Genomic DNA, 16,529 nt, shown 5'->3' with positions numbered 1-16,529 from the left:
GCTGCAGGCAGTGAGGTGGAGTGAAAAGAAACAAAGACTTCGTAGATTTGCTCATTCCAGGGATGGAAACAGTGTAGAGTCACTGATGAGTTTTTAGGGGTTAAATCAACAATCAATGACTTTAAGTGAAAAATCTAAATACTTATTCCACCTTCATCTTTTTTATGCTTACGCTACGTGAAAAAACTACTCACCTGCTTTTAAATAAGACATTTTTGTAATGATGTCAGCCTTACAATCTGATTGACATGATCCAGAAGGATATCTATAATAAGTACTATCTGTATAAATGTCATTTTTGATGGAATTATGCTGATTTAGTTGATTCAGTGCATAATGATAGGCATTGCAGGAGTATCTGTCTTCAACCATGCTATGTGACAAAGATAAAAAAAAAGATTTATCTTCATGTGTTTTCATGTTATTTATAATACATATAAAGTTCTTTTAAAAACTTTGCCTTGCCTTACCCTCTCGGTTGTAGATGCAAAACAGGGTTGCAAGAGGTTTTGCAGTTTTGTTTAATTTTGCGTGCAGGATTTCACAGAAACACAGCCGTGTGGTTCAGCTAAGGGAACTTTGCCAAAACCTGAAGGTGCTTCCTTTGCAACGGGTACAGCTGACAGCGGAAAGCCAGCAATGACACGTCTCCTGCCAAAGCGCTTTTACTCAGAAATCATTTCAATTTTAGTCATTTTCTTTGTTTGTCAGGACTGGAGATCTTAGCATGTTTCTCTTTCAAAGTGGAGACATTGTTGAAAACTGAAAGCACAGATTAATAAAATTGTCCCTGTGTGATATAAAATAAGTCACATAAATCCTCTGATATGAAAACTATATCAACAGATCAGGACAATACAATCAACCACCAGACAAACATTTCTGTCACAAATTTTACTTTAAAAACCCAACACAGCATCCTCTCTGGCTCCTGAACTAGAGAAATAAACAAGGGATACACCAGCTGCTTAGCTTCAGCTTGTATTTAAGCGTTCAGCCAGTGGATGTCAGTGTTGGTAACATTCTGTAAAACTTCAACTCACTGTTACCATTAAGTTGTTGGTACTGTATTTCATAGAAATATACTGTGACTTTCTGCAGGCTACATCTGCCTTTTAAAGAGTCAGCTTTAAATTGTTTTCCATGGTGTATGTTTCAGCAACATTTCAAACTTAATGCATTTATATTTTTTTTTCACATCATTTGTTGGCTAAGATTAATTTGCAAAACTTTATTTATTTATTTATTTATTTTGTCTTTAAGAAATTACAATCAAAATGGAATTAAGTAACTGAGTTCAACAGATTTTGCTTCTTTTGTGTGTTTGTTTATAGGTTGATAAAAATTTATCGGCCAGCAAAATTCTGTTCCCAGCAGAATACTGTTTTGCAATTTTAAATAATTTTACTGGTATAATGTTGTGTAATGTTTCTTTCCTTCCACATACAACACACATATTTTTTTTTTAAAGCAGTTTGGGGATTTATTTAGTTAAAGCAAGTAATTTATTCAACTCACACATACTTCTCAGAAAGCCTGCATTTATGTGATTCTTTATGGAAAAGGATTAACATGTAAAAATATTTAGTTTATAAGATTAACTGAGAGAGAGAGAGAAAAAGTCAAAGCCAAACATATTTTATCACTTGCCAGGAGGACTTTTTATTGAAGATATATATTTTTAAGCGCATTTAATACTAAGTACAGATTAGTGTATTTCTCCTGTCACTAACTATTGATTTAAGTACCTGTGTTTGCTGCAGCAGACAGACTGATCTGCTCTTTAAAAGAAACTTTGAGATCGTTCTTCATATATTGCCAACTGGCTTTTCTGCAACCTTTTAAGTCTTTCTCTAACAGGACTGTGGTTTCTGACACATTTCAATGCAGTGTCATTAGAAAATGTTTTGATGAATGTTTTCAAGATTTACCGATTGTAATCATGATGAGAAACAGCGATTAATAACAATTAATTAAAGTCACAGTTACAAATAGCGTGGCTCATAAATAAAAGGAGCTGCGTCAGGACGGATGGGAAGAGACGGTCCTTCCCTTACTCACTCACCAGCGCCCACAGCTTGTTGTCATTAAAACAAACATATTTAACTTATTTCCTCATGTGTATTTAGGAGTTTCCATCTCTGTTTTCAACAACTAGTAACATGTTTGTCGCCTGTCGGTCGCCTTCAGAGGCAGCCAAAATTCATTTCTAGATTATCCTCGAGTCCTATCTGGATGCTCTGCTTTCATCCCGCAAGCTTCAAAGCCAACGCTGTGCTCACTTCAAACAGCCATCACCGAGTGCCAGTCAAACCCCGCTCCAGAAGACAACAAACACTGCAGAAAATGTTAATCAACCCGGGCCAAGCATCACCAAAGTAAATAAAATAAATTGTAAACAGATGCCATAATTTGCAACATATGGATAAATAAGGCAGCATGTCATCTTTCTTCTTATTTTTTAATTCAGTGGTTCACACAGGGTCCAAACTCTTCCACTTCTTCCACTTCCCTCTATCCCATCCATCTCTCTCTCTCTCCCTCTTATGAGTCAATGACTTCACTGCATGCTGCTGCTTTTTCCAGCTCAGAGTGGAAGTCCATAACCCAGAGTCTGGTTAATACAGGGGTGTAAATCACTTCCCTCATGTTCCTGTGTTCGGTTTACACAGCAGTAACCTTTTTACCTTCGACTCTGCAGGATCAAATGCGTCGTTCAGCGTGCTTAAAAGGTTTTTGCGAACGATTTAATGGTTCAGAGTTTCCACTTCTTCGAATTTGGAGGGATTTCTGCCATCGAGCAAGACGGTGAAGGAGATGATAGGTTTACAAAAGGATACATAAAATCGCTCATTCATTCACTGGGCACAATCCAAAGGTAGCAAAATGAAAACTACTGATGCGAAGCAAGTCAAGTCTGTCATATTGTCAGACAATATTTGTGTAGGTTAGGACTCTTAAAAGATCACGACTCAATCTCCCACAATAGAATCTTTGTGTGAGACCACTGAGGAAAGAAAAACATGAAAATAATAGTCCTTTTAACCAAATAAGTAATATATGCTGAGAGCCATTTGATTTAAAGATTAGATCCAGAATATCCTTCACATAACATCTTTTTGGGTATTCTGTGTTTGAATGTAGTCAGTCAGTCGACTGATAATAATGTGCTGATCCATCTTCGCTCAGAATAAATAACCGACCACAACTTGTCCCGGGACAAGCCGGCTGATGTAATGTCTAGAACCAGGAACAATGTGAGGTTGTTTTGCTAGACAATGAGGACATGTTTGTGCTGTTTGTCCGTATCAGTGACACATTGTTGTCTAGTGAAAATCTAAAAATGAATGAAGAACAATTTGAGGCTTTAAGTTCCATAGTTCTCTGAATAACAGTCCTGTAAATACTAATAAAGGGAAGCAAAGGTGGCAGCTCAGTTATGAAACCTCACTTCAAAGTGGAAAATAACCTGGAAACAAGCAGCGTGTCTTTCAGTCAGCTCAACACATTCACACGTTCACACGTTTGCCTGGCTTTTTCGTTGTTGTTGTGATCAGCATCACTGTTTATAAGTAGGTGACACGATAGGAAAAGTGAGAGACGTGTCCTTCCTGTCTGAACTTTGGTAAATACATTGGAGACATGAGAAAATGTCAAGGCTCAACTGTGGTCAGAGCGCTGCAGTGGAGCAGTGACTCATATTCACTGTGTGCGAGTGTTTGCAGGCTCGTGTGTGTGTGCGTGAGAGAGAGATGTAGTGTTTGTGTGTGACTGTACGCAGCAGATGCAGCGATCTTTATCTCCCATTCATGGCGTCCAAGGAAATGTAGCGTAAGCTGGTTAACAGTCATTTTCTCAGTATCTGCCTGGCAGAGATGTGCTGATAATCACTTCCATGCCGCTCATGCAGCCACCTGCTGCCTTGTGCTGTGGAAACTGAGGTAATGTTGTAATGTTGCCCAACAGTGCTCTGCTGCTTTATTGACTGCCTTTTAAGTGTTGCGTAGTCTGTGCCACCCAATACGGATGCGGTGCAGGGTAAACCCACTGCAGCTAATTAATGGTTTACTCAAATAAATTGTAATCTTTCATACATTTGCAAAAAATGAAATTACACAACACACTTTGCCAAAATAATTGAGTAGCTTCAGTAGCTACTCAGCAAGCTGGTAATGTTCCCACAACATGTGCAAACAAGTTTGAATAATGTTTCAAGAGAAGATTTTAATTTCATGCTTGAAGGATATTTTAAAAACCTTTATTTTATTTTTTTTTCAATTATTGCTCTTTTTTTTTGAAAGTTGACTTAGGCCGGAGCTTTTTATTGGAACATTCACACAATTAATTGTCAGATTATGTTCCATGACAACAAAAGGAGAATATTCTGAAAACCAACATTCAAAAGGTGTTTTTTAGATGTTATCGGGGCCTCAGATGACCTGTAATGTGATTTATTACCAAAGATAGAAATTTCACCTGCAATATTCTGAGGATGTTGTTGAGGGAACATATTATAGAACGTTTTTCCATGGACTTTTTTTAAAATGTCAAGACGTTATTCTAGCTTTTAGCAAACACATTCTGGGAACCTAAAAGAAAAACACTCCTACTGAAAACATTTGTAAACTTTACAGAAGTTTCCCAGACTATTTTTAGTTTAAAAAAAATAATAATCTAGCTGGGTAAACTTTATGTAAACTTCCTCTTTTACAAATTGTCTTGTTAAAGAAGAAAGCATCTGAACAAGTAAACCCAAGTGCAGACACAAAGAGTGGAGACAATGAATAAGGTAAAAGTGTAAAAACTGTCTGAAATAGCTTGAAAGGAAACAGCTAGAGATCTGAGGCTGAGCCTTGGGCTGGAAGCTGGGTGAAGCAAGGCAGGGGGAACGCTGAGATGTGGCAAGCAGGGTCCAGGGAGCAGGGGGAGCTGAGCTGAGCTGAGCTGAGCTGGATAGACTAAGCTGGAGGGGAGCAGTTTGTGAAGGTTCCATCTACAGAAACAAGATGAGGGGCAGAGGACAGGAGTCAGAGCAGGCAGGACTACAAGGAAGAGGAACACAGGATGAGTCTGGGGGGAAAGTAAGAAGAACAGAAAAACTGGTTGCAGCTGGTGAAGCTCTGCTCTAACTCGAACACAACTGCAATTAGCCACACAAACAGACAGAAGGGAGAAGGGAAGCAGGGAAAAACTAGAAACACAAGGCAGGAGGTGGAGGAAGAGCCACTGGACATCTTCCTTATTCGAAATGCAACCAGATGTTGACCTGATCTAGCTTTGTTAAAAATTAAATGTGGACAAACAGATAAACATGGCTGTAGTGCTAATTATGACAGTCTTGGAGTTGAAAGAACACTGCCACTTTACGTTAAGGCTTTAAAGGTCCCATATGGTGAAAATCTATTTTTGTTGTGTTTTGTGGTTGCTATATGGTTAGAGGTGTAAAGCAAAAGCTGTTAAGATGTCAAGATGTTTACCTCTGCCTTTCCTCAAGCGCCCATACACAACAAGACAGCCTCCCAGCTTTTCAAGCCAGAAATAATTTGCTTTGATGCTACGTACCAGCAAAGAAACCAACAGTCCTCGAGCTCAAACTTTGTATAATCCTGCCCCTTCCAGATGAACCATTCATTCTGCTTCAGTTAACTCTAGCAAGAGTGAACACAAGAGTCTTCATGCACTCCCAGTAGCTGAGGAACTGAAGACCCAGTAGGTTAATTTTGTTTTTAATGGCAATGTCAGTACAACATTAGGGTAATCTTTGATGTAAATTGGTTAATGTCACCATTAGTTTTGATTGCATGTTCTCAGGTCAGAACTCTGTAGAAACTGTAAAGCTAACCAATTTGAAACAAAGAAACAAGGATTGGGTGGGTTACTGTGATTCCATGTCCACTGTTGTGCTTTAGTGTAGCCTAGTCTGGCCAGTTTTTGCATCCGTTTGCTTCTTTCCTTCATTTTAATACAGCTAAATTCTTAATAAAGCTATTTTCATTTAGATATTTTCCAGTTTCTACTCTCAGACAACAGAACAAGTATGAAACAGTGACTGAAGTGCAATCCATTAAGGCCACATGTTAATCAGCGCTCACTCCAGAGCCATTTACTATCTGCAGCTCTGCATTGCTAAACTAAAGATTTTACAACATCATCTGATAAACTCACCATATACATGAGGTAAAACAGCTCCCTACATAGTTCACTATATAGTGGTCCCTATATAGTGAGTAGGGAGAGAGTGGATGACACAACCCTGGTCTCACACACTCATTCATGTCTGTCGGTGAGCATGGTCAATATTTTTTTGCTTTATGCTTGCAGTCACAGATACAGAGAGAGTCTTCTTCCTGGAGGGGGTGTGGACAGCAGCACCTCAGCTGCATTTAACGCTACAGACACTGAAACACTTTATTCAAAACCGAGCTAAAACAAGATGTCATGCAGTCATGGTGAAATAAATCTTCTCTACAGTATTCTTAGCTGACAAATTTAAAGACACATTCTCGGAACATGTGGGACTTTTTATTCATTTGGGCCACAATATAAGGAATTTAAAAGTCTGCTCACCTGATCTAGGTTTGTTGAAAACTAAATGTGAATGAAACCCTGGTATAGTGCTAATTGTGACACTCCTGGAGTTAAATGAACACTGGTAGTTTAGCTTTGTAGCCAAACCTTTGAAGATGATACTTTTAAAGGCACACCTCCAGTAATGACAGAGCTCCGGTGTGAGGGGGGGCTGGGCCACCACCCATGGGTGTTCGAGGCACTTTGGATAAAAGTGTCATACAAAACTGACATACAATACTCAAATCAGTCCAAGTAAGGCCTATATTTTTGGCTCCGCTGATCAAGAAAAGCTTATATAGCTCATATTCTGATTCACATCTGCCGCTGATAATCACAATATGAAACCACAGACTTGGCAGGGTGAGGAGAGCTATGCCCCTGCCAGCACTTTTACCACAAACTATCAAACTTCCACGCCGAGCCTCCCGCTACATACTCCACCCAGCATCAATGTGTGTACTGAATACTGGATTCTGTAATCAACACATTCTCCATATTCTCCCCCTCAGGTGCCTCGCCAACATCAAAGGAGGTAAAGGATGGCGTGGTATCTCTGTGTGCCTGTGCCTTCCACTGTATAAAACAGCCCGGCTTTCAGCCCCAAGACACAGGCGGGGAGCAGCCGAGAAAATTAAATTTCACGACTACCACGTTGCTACCTGGCAGGTAGGGCTGTGGTTCCTGTGTTTTGTAGGTTTTTTCGCCTGCACCTGGTTAGGCGCTGATCGTACCGAGCAGCTCTTTAAACCACAAGATCAGATATGAAAATCCCTGTGCCAGAAGTTTTTAGGATTCTCGACATTGCAGAAGTGGGAAAAGTACCAAAATGTCACTCAGTTAGACTCTTTCAGTGGGGAGGAAAAAAAAAAAAAAGTTAATTTGGGAACTGAACAGTGTGAAACTATGGTAGGAAGGAAAAAGGAAACATGTACTAGTAGAATAATGACTGAACGATCCTTCAGAAAACAAAACTACATTTGATATTCCCCAGGACTTAAACGTGTACAAGCAAAACTCTTTTGATATCAAACAAAATAGAGTGAATTATTTACATTAAGGTTATTTTTCTCATATAAGATACTGGCTTAAATGATAATTACCACATTCAGAAAATGTACAAAATCATAGCTAATATAACTTTCAGTTCAGTCAGGCATACTTAGGCAGAATTTAATTAAAACAAAGCTCCTTATTTTTTCCAGCTGTGTATTAAACAAAAGCTTCCTTAGACATTCTTAAGTCTTTCATTGAACACTGTACAGGACTTCTTCTGGAATTAAGGTTGTTATGCAATTTTTTTTATTACTGAGTTTTCTTAGCACAATATGCAATCCTCATATTTGCAGGTTGCAATCGAGAAAACATGTCGCAGCGCTCGTTTAATTCACTCAGAAATCTTTCAGAAGCTGAGTGTGATTAGAACAAGGTGTAAAGACACTTTTTCAATCTGATACTCCTGTTAAATCACATTTGTGTGATTGATATTGTTCCCCGCCAGTTTGACTCGCTGAATGATCTTGGCTGCTCTTTGACACTTTCCTCCAACATTAAAGTTACTGTGGTTAATTACTGGAGCGAAAAAAGGCCCAGAGAGAGAAGCTGCGCACCAACTGAAAATCCTTGGCACCGAACGCCGAGCCCCGAGCTAGTAACCTTGGTGTGCTTTTTGATCCTGACTTGAATTTCACATCATAAAAATCAACAGAATTGGCTTTTATCTTCTCAGGAGTACAGCCAGACACTGAAAGGCAGATGAATTCTTTTATCACCAACAGACTTGACTACTGTAATGCATCTTTTTTTTTCTTCTTCTTCTTCTTTTCTGGAAAATGTTAGATAAACTGCAAATGCACAAGCAGATGTTTCACTGGTTGCCCATTAGTTTAGATTTTAATGTTCTGGAACTGGTTTCGAAGTGCACAGTGGACATCTTGTGTTTAAACACACGTGTCCCCTTAGATCCTGTGTTTATTTTGAGCAATCTTGTACCCTTAATTTGCTTGTGTAGTTTATTTTTAGTGTTTTATGACATCTCCGTTGATCTTTCAAGACTTTCCTTTCATACTCGCAACAAAAGTACACTTGATTTGACTTGGTTATCTATTCATGTTCCATAAACATGCATGCAGAGAATCACATGATTTAATTTCCAGAAGTTCCATGCTTTTAATTATAAATCAGTTTTCCTTCCACCTGAATGAACCTCAAACCAAACTGCCCCCTGTTCAAGGATAATTTGCCATTTTGTGAGTCTTTTACAGCATGTGTCATGCAACTGTAGCTGAGCGTTGGTCAACGTTTGAGTCTAAGCTTTATATAAAGCTTTACAGTTAATTGATTTTGCAGTGATGTGCACATGATTGTAGCATTACTATAAGATGCTTAGGCAATAGGTTATGTGAAATCAGTTGCGCAACTTTAAATGTTCACTTTGAACCTCAAAGTTCATTCCATTCACAGAGCACAGCCACCTGAGAGGAGGTTACAGTTTGTTATATTGAAATAGTACAAAGAATTTTCCATAAAGGCGTCTGATCAGCGCTGAGATCTCTCAGTGGTTGTGCAATTCGATACGTCCTCAAGAAACACGCTTCGGTGTCTTCACAGAGCATCTACTGTAGACGTGAGGAGCTCTTTCAACCAGAAGAGTTGTGAAGAAATCAGACAAAACTGTTGTCTGGGCGTAAATATGCTGTTTGTTCGAGATGCTGACGGTTAAATCTAAATGCCAGGCACACCTCAAGCTAACGTACAGACAAACCACACATAAATACAATCACTAACCCACCGTGTGAGCAAGCCACGCGCACACACAAGGCACTGACACAAGCAGAATACTGTACGTCTACTTCTTTCAATACCGGAAAGTTCAACATAAACACCATACAATCATTTTTTTTTGTTTTTTCAATATTTGCTAAATGATGATCAATCTATTGGAAAGTGATAAAACTTATCTGTAATGGTCACAAACCTAACAGAAGAAACATAAACACATCAGTGCTGGCATATTGATGATGGAGACTATGGAGCTGGAGACGACAAAAAGTTTCCTCTTTTTTTTTTTTAACCTTAATTTGCCCAGACACAGTGCACTGAGAACAAATACTGTTTTGCAGGAACACCCTGTTCTCACTCACATTACAGTTACACACATTTGCGCTTGGAAGCTACCCCAGTACAACCACAATCTAATCTGCCAGACACTAAGCATTAATGTTTTGGAAAGTAAAAATCATCGTACAGTCAACACGAAAAGCAAAAGATCTGTTTTCAAATGTAGTCGGCTTAATGTCGAAGCGGTTCTCTATTGAGTCAAACTTTATTTGTACAACACCTTTCACACGGGTGAATGCGATTCAGAGGGCATTAGAAGTAGCTGAAGCACAAACTGCACACAAAACATAGAAATGATAAAAGCGAAATACAAAAACAGATGAAAGACAGGAAAAATACTGCTTATGAAAAGGAATAAATACATTAAAATTTAAAACAAGAATACAAGAAAGAAAAGGCAAACTAAAAGGGTTTGAAGTTTGCATGTGCAGATATGAACACTCAGATCCTGTTGCACTGTCTCAGAGCATAAAAACTAGTTTGGGGCCTTTCTGACTCAGTTGTAAAAGGGTTTGCAGCTCATGTTTGACACTTTATGTAGGAATACATAATGTAACACGAAAAATTCAGTCAAACCTCAGTTCTTCCACTTCTGGCAGTTAACTCCTGCTCCATTAGTTCATAATCCATATTTGTAAAGATTAAATTCTTTCATCAAATTAACTGTTTACTGCTAAATATGACCTCTTCACTCTCGAGGCTCCTGTGAGGTTTTAAAAGTGCACCAGTGTCAAAGAGTGAGCTGTAGTGGTGGAGTGGTGACAGATTTATTCTGATTGTGATTGCTCTTATTTGACTGCTTAAGTAAAAATAATGGTATTTAAATTATACACCAAGTGAAACCAAGATAATACCACACTGGGTTTTGGATTTCTACTGAGGCCACACATGCCACATGCCATTTTAAAAACAAGCCTGTCCTAAAAGATCCCTTCCTCATAAGATTCCAGTGCAGTGGTGGAATGTAAGAAATTAAATTTACTCAAGTACTTCTGTATCTTTTCTTTCTTCTCATGTCACAGGGAAACATTGTGTTTCACTATATTTATCCCACAGCCTTAGTTACCATCTCCTTTACAAATGAAACTGCTTGCACGCATAACAAATAAAGAACTCATGAGATATGTTGTTGCTCTTATCAATTAAACTCAGTTTGTAATTTGAAGTACTGAAACGATTTGTCAATTGGCAGAAAATTGGCAGCTTTTTCATTAGTTTTATAGAGCACTTGTCACTGCTTTCAGAATTTCTACAGACTAAACAATCAATTGAATTATGGAGAAAATAATCAGCTGATTAATCAATAATAACAGAAAAATATAAGAGTTGCAGCTGGCTGAAAAAATACTTTAAAATTAGCTCAACCAAATACAACAGTAAAATCCTAAGTTTAGAATAATGCATTTGGAGTAACAATCTAATGAGATAATATCGGGCAGAAAAACAGCCACAAGAGACGTGTTTCTGCATTGACTACTTTTACTTTTTATATTTAATTTACATTTTTTAAACACACTTTTACTTGTATAACATTTGCAATGGAGGACTTTTATTTTTCTCTTTTTCTCTTTTACCTTCAACAGAGAACTTTTACAATGACGGTAAAGTTGTTTGTATATTTTACATTTTTCACGCCATTCAAAATGGTTTTCAGGAAACCAAATGACCTCTGTGACCCACAATCCGGTCCACGACTTATGGTTTTTGCTATCTAGCTTCTTGTTATTTAACAGGTAATTTGACCTACAGACCAAAGAAGTCTGTGGTTTGGAGCCTGTCTAAACTTTTCCATCCTATTTATTTTTACTCACAAGCATCCTAACTGCATCCAGGAGCGGTCCTCCTCAAGGCAAACCTTGATTTTAAAAAGTCATTCATACAGCATGCTGTTCAAATAAGCTCCCTAAATGCCTAAAAACATCAAAACTAAAAAAGTGAGACAAAAAGGAGTTTATAAAATGCAAAATTATTTAGGAATATATTATTCCTTTTGATGTTTCCCTGGGGCAAAAAGCAAAATAGTTACTGCATTTATCCTGTTTTTTTAAAAGATGGTTTCATATATCACAGCAAAATGTTACTTTAATTACATGTTATGACAAATGTAATTTATATGCTCCAAGTCACATCTCCATTCAGTCAGGCTTCTTTAGCTGCGATGTACTACATTATTATCTTGCCATATGGGGAATAAGAAAAAGCCAACTTTGCTTTTCCTTCAATCCAGCTGACATTGTTTCTGATGCTGCAGCCTCAAACCTCATTTCCTCCTCCCAGACGAACGCATTTTGTCAATCACAAAACAACACACCAAACCTCCAAAGATAAAGGTTTGTTTGACACATAGAAGTTAGAACCCTCAATAGTTTTATCAACATTTAAACGAAGGCCCGTATCGGCAGAACCTCGCCAGAAGTTGTGCATCAAGAAATGTCTCTGATTGTTTTCTCTGTGTGTTTATAAGAACTGGGAGACGGAGCCGATGTGGACACATGTGTGGTGACACATTTGTCGCCATCGCACTGAGGGCCCTATAATCTTCCCAATGAGGAAAACCAGAACAAATTAGGTTGTGCAGAGCTTCCAGTGTGCCATCACTATAAATCATCGTCACGGCCCCCGGACAAGTAGAAGCACTCTATAAAACAACAGGGCCTGGCAGAATAATGTTTGTTCCCAAGATCAGTCCGCAAGTGCGGGGTGATATACTGTGAGAAGAGTCCCGTTCACATGTATTTCTCACACACTTATTGTATGGTGGAGCAAAAGTATTTCCCCAACCATAGGTTACAGGGTCTGCAGGGTTTGGGTTTGGCTCTCGTCCTTCTTCATTACAGGGTTTTTGCTGGCTGTGAACAAGCATCCGGCAAGTCAGGCTGATTGTTTACTGTCTGGATGCATGGAGATACATAAAAAAAACTTCAAAACAACAGCCCGACAATGAAAGTTATGTAAACAACAAACACTATTACGATTTTTGTTGTTGTAGTACTTTCTCAGAGGCTTAACAAGATGGAGCATTCACAGCCATGTTTGCTGCTCCGTGAGCTGACGTTCACCAAATGTTGCTGTATGTTGGCAAATTAACATTTAACACAATGACATTAGTGCAAAATACAAATTACAGCTAAGACTGATGAATTTAAGCCACATTAATTTTGAATATTTCTACCTTGTGAGTCTATTCCGTTGCTGCTGAAACAAGTCAGTTAAAATTCAAAATGTCAACCTGATGATGCTGCTTGAGGAAAAGAAAGAACAACAATGAAAGTTTGAGGATTTATCCTCTGGGGACCATGAATGTCTGTAAAAAGAAAGAAAGAAAGAAAGAAAGAAAGAAAGAAAGAAAGAAAGAAAGAAAGAAAGAAAGAAAGAAAGAAAGAAAGAATGAAAAAAAGCCAATTAATCCAATCAATAAACTGAAAACTTTCACTGCAAAGTAAACAGTCACCAGGAATTATTTTTCTCATAGACTTTAAGAGATAACAAATCCAAATGTTATGATATGTTGGCAAATTAACCTTTAGCACAATAACATTAGCACGAAACACAAATTACAGCTCAGACTGATGAATTTAAGTCAATTCTTTTGCAGAGATTTGATAACAGGAGAACCAAAGTTTCTAGTTGCGCTTTATTTTGAAGGGAGTCTGTATATTTGTACCCGTCAGTCAATTCAGTTGCTGCTGAGACAAGTCAGTTAAAATTCAAAATGTCGATTTCATGGTGCTGCTTGAGGAAAAGAAAGAATATCAATGAAAGTTTTAGGATTTATCCTCTGGGAACCACGACTGACTGATGAATTAAAGTCTTCTCTTTTTTTTGCAGGGAAGAGTTCAGATAGAACCAAAAGTTTCTACTTGTGCTTTATTTTGAAGGGAGTCTGAATATTTGCATGCTGTCAGTCTATTCATCAGTTTGTGAGTCAAGTTGCTCAAAATCCTGCATCACGGTGCTGCTTGAGGAAAAGCAAGAATATCAACAAAAGTTTTAGGGTTTATCCTCTGGGGACCAAGAATGTCTGTAAAAGAATCCAGCAAATAAACTAAAAAAAACATACCTGCAAGCAGCAAAAGAGGAAAACGTCTGGGAATCAGAATTTTTAACAAACGTTCATACACAAATGCCTATTCATGGCTGTCTTACAAATAATTGTTGAAACATTCCAGTCTGATACAATCTGGTGAACTGGGGAACATTACAATTTCAGAATTTGGATAAAAATGAAGCAGATCTGTTCCTAAGCAGTTGTTTCAAAGTTGCCAATAAACAGACTCGCAAACAAATGAATATGGAAATGAGGTAGAAGAACATTTTCTGGGCGATTTAGGACAAAGTTTTATTAATACGCACCACTGAGAACTAATTCCATAATCTCCTGATCAGTGTCACGTCTGCTTTTAATTATCAAATACGCATTTTATGAAGCAGCAACAAAAAAAGGCAATTTATTTTCATTTAACTGATGCTGCTTTTTAATCATTTGTTTCTTCCACATGATTTGAAAAAAAAAAAAGTGAACTGTGATGAAGAGACCTGAGAAAGCAAAACGAAGGAGGGTGAGATTAAAAAAAAAAAAGTGAAAGAGAAAAATGAACAGGAAGGAGTAAATGGGGGAAACAAAGAGAGAAAGAAAAGAGGGTGAGGAAAGACAAATAGTGAGAGGAAGGCAGACGCTGAGAGGCAGAGAGAACCAGAGAGGACCAGTTCAGCTCCAGTTGGATATCCAAGCTGTGTTTCTCAGTCTCTGAGTCAAGTAAAAAAAAAAAAACCCATCAAAGCTTGAGGTTTGGGGACTCAAAAGTCAGTTCAATCTCCAACCATTTCCCGCAGCCTTTCAAGGGCTGCCAAACATTTATTTGTTTTGGATTAATGTAATTAACCCCCCCTTTCCCGGTGTCGCACACAAGAAGCGAGTCACAGTGAAGAGATTACAAGGCCTCTGCTTCTCATACATGCGAGCCCGGCCGACCCGGCACAGTGGCTCAGAGATTTCATATCAGCGGGATTCTATTTTGCTTTAGCTTGACATGTAAATCGCCCACTGACAGTTCTCACGAACACATCAGAAAACACTTTGCAGCCCCATGCAGTAAAAAAAAAAAAAAAAAGACCCACTGCAGCCAAGCGATGAGGAGCGCTTGTGCAATGCATGCGCTTTTTATCCCCTCTAGAGTCACTTGTAAATGTGCACACTTACTTCCAGTGTTGTTGATTTGTTTGTCACAGTTAATTGGAATTTATAGGCTTTGATTATTGTGATATATGTCTCATATATTCTTAAAATGACTAGCTGTAGCATCAAGTACCTGCACAGCAAACAACTTACATATGGAGATTGCTTTTTCCTGCCTTATTTGAATTTAAAAAGCAAAAATGTTACGCATGAGCTCAACTTATCTCTTCAACAATCCTGCATTGTACCATGAACCAGTTCTTGATGCAGTGTTGAGCAATGTAAAACTTCTAAACCTCTAAATATTAAAAAAAAAAATACAAATCCCCTGCTGGGTTTTATTCATTGATGCAAATGTAAATTCTGAAATTGCCCAGTGTGTTTTAAGTGGCTTTTAAAGGACTTTGATTTGGATCGTAAAACTTACTCAGTCAATAACGGCCTGCATAAAGCTCTCATCCAGAGTATAAACCAGGTTTTCACAGACCAAATCAGCAGCCCAGAGTCGTAACTCTTATGGCGTCAATAATTTTTCATGTGACAGAAGTTGCAGTAAAAATGATATGTAAGTATGTAATACATTAGTGCTCCAGCCATAGTAAAGCTGCCTATAAGGGTTTCTTGTTTCATATGCTGCATCTCCCCTCATGGGCAGAGGAAGAAAAAAAAAAAAAATCTGAAAAGAGTTGAGAAGATTTGGCGATCAAACCCAGATGGGGCCAAATCATCATTCAAAGTCTGGTATGATGAATAATAAGCTTTCTGACTTTGCATCAGTTAGAATAATGAGAGGTTTTTTCTGCAGGCTAGGAGATGCAAGTACATTTTAACAACCACTTACAGAAGGAAGCTCTGAAAGAAATATGCTTTGCTTTTTCCAAACCATGATTTCAACACCTTAAAAGTATCTTTACATGAAACAGAAAGACTTTCTAACTTGTGATACCACACAGAAAACATGTTAAACTGAGGATAATGTGGGCTTCTACTGCTTTTCTTACACCCAAACTTCTCTTCCTTTGCTCTGTGGTAATGTGGCAGCTCTCACACCTTCCACCAAAGACCTTCATTCATATTAATTCCCGTTATGCACCTCCAGAGGTCAGTCTAGCTCCCTGTGCCAGCAGCAGCTGCCCAACTGAACTGATGACCAGATTTCAAAAGAAGCAAAGCAGAAACCTGAAAGTCTTTGTTCCAAAGACAATCATTTTAGTGCATGTGGAAACAGAAGTTGTATCTTTGGAAGTCCTGTACCTTTGCTTCACCAAATGATGGAGTGGAAAATGAACTCAGTTAATTCTCCATTCAGTGCAGCTGAGCTGCAACTTCTAGGAATTTGGGGTAGTTTGAAAACAGCTTTTACCTTGCTAACTTGTCCATGTAGTGTTTTTTTTGTTGTTGTTTTTTTATGCTGGAGGATAAATCATGAGTTAAAATATGCAGTCAGTGCCATGGCTGAGCATCTCCCCCTTGAAGCAGACTTCGACCAGTGACAGCCTCAGAAACACAGATTCAAACTTCCAGGGTTTCATTCATAACACAGCTAAGGAACGAATCCTGTCAGCTTTCTGCATCATTATTCTTCTTCAAAATCACTTTCCCGTTCTGTCATGTTTGACTGAATTACTCCAAGGTGGATGGAGAGAGAGGCGGCAACTTCATAGAT

The sequence above is a fragment of the Stegastes partitus genome, unplaced genomic scaffold, assembly GCF_000690725.1.
Source record: "Stegastes partitus isolate 25-593 unplaced genomic scaffold, Stegastes_partitus-1.0.2 Scaffold772, whole genome shotgun sequence".
Classification (NCBI taxonomy): domain Eukaryota; kingdom Metazoa; phylum Chordata; class Actinopteri; family Pomacentridae; genus Stegastes; species Stegastes partitus.
The sequence above is the reverse complement of the archived record's forward strand: the minus strand, read 5'-3'. Positions refer to the sequence as shown.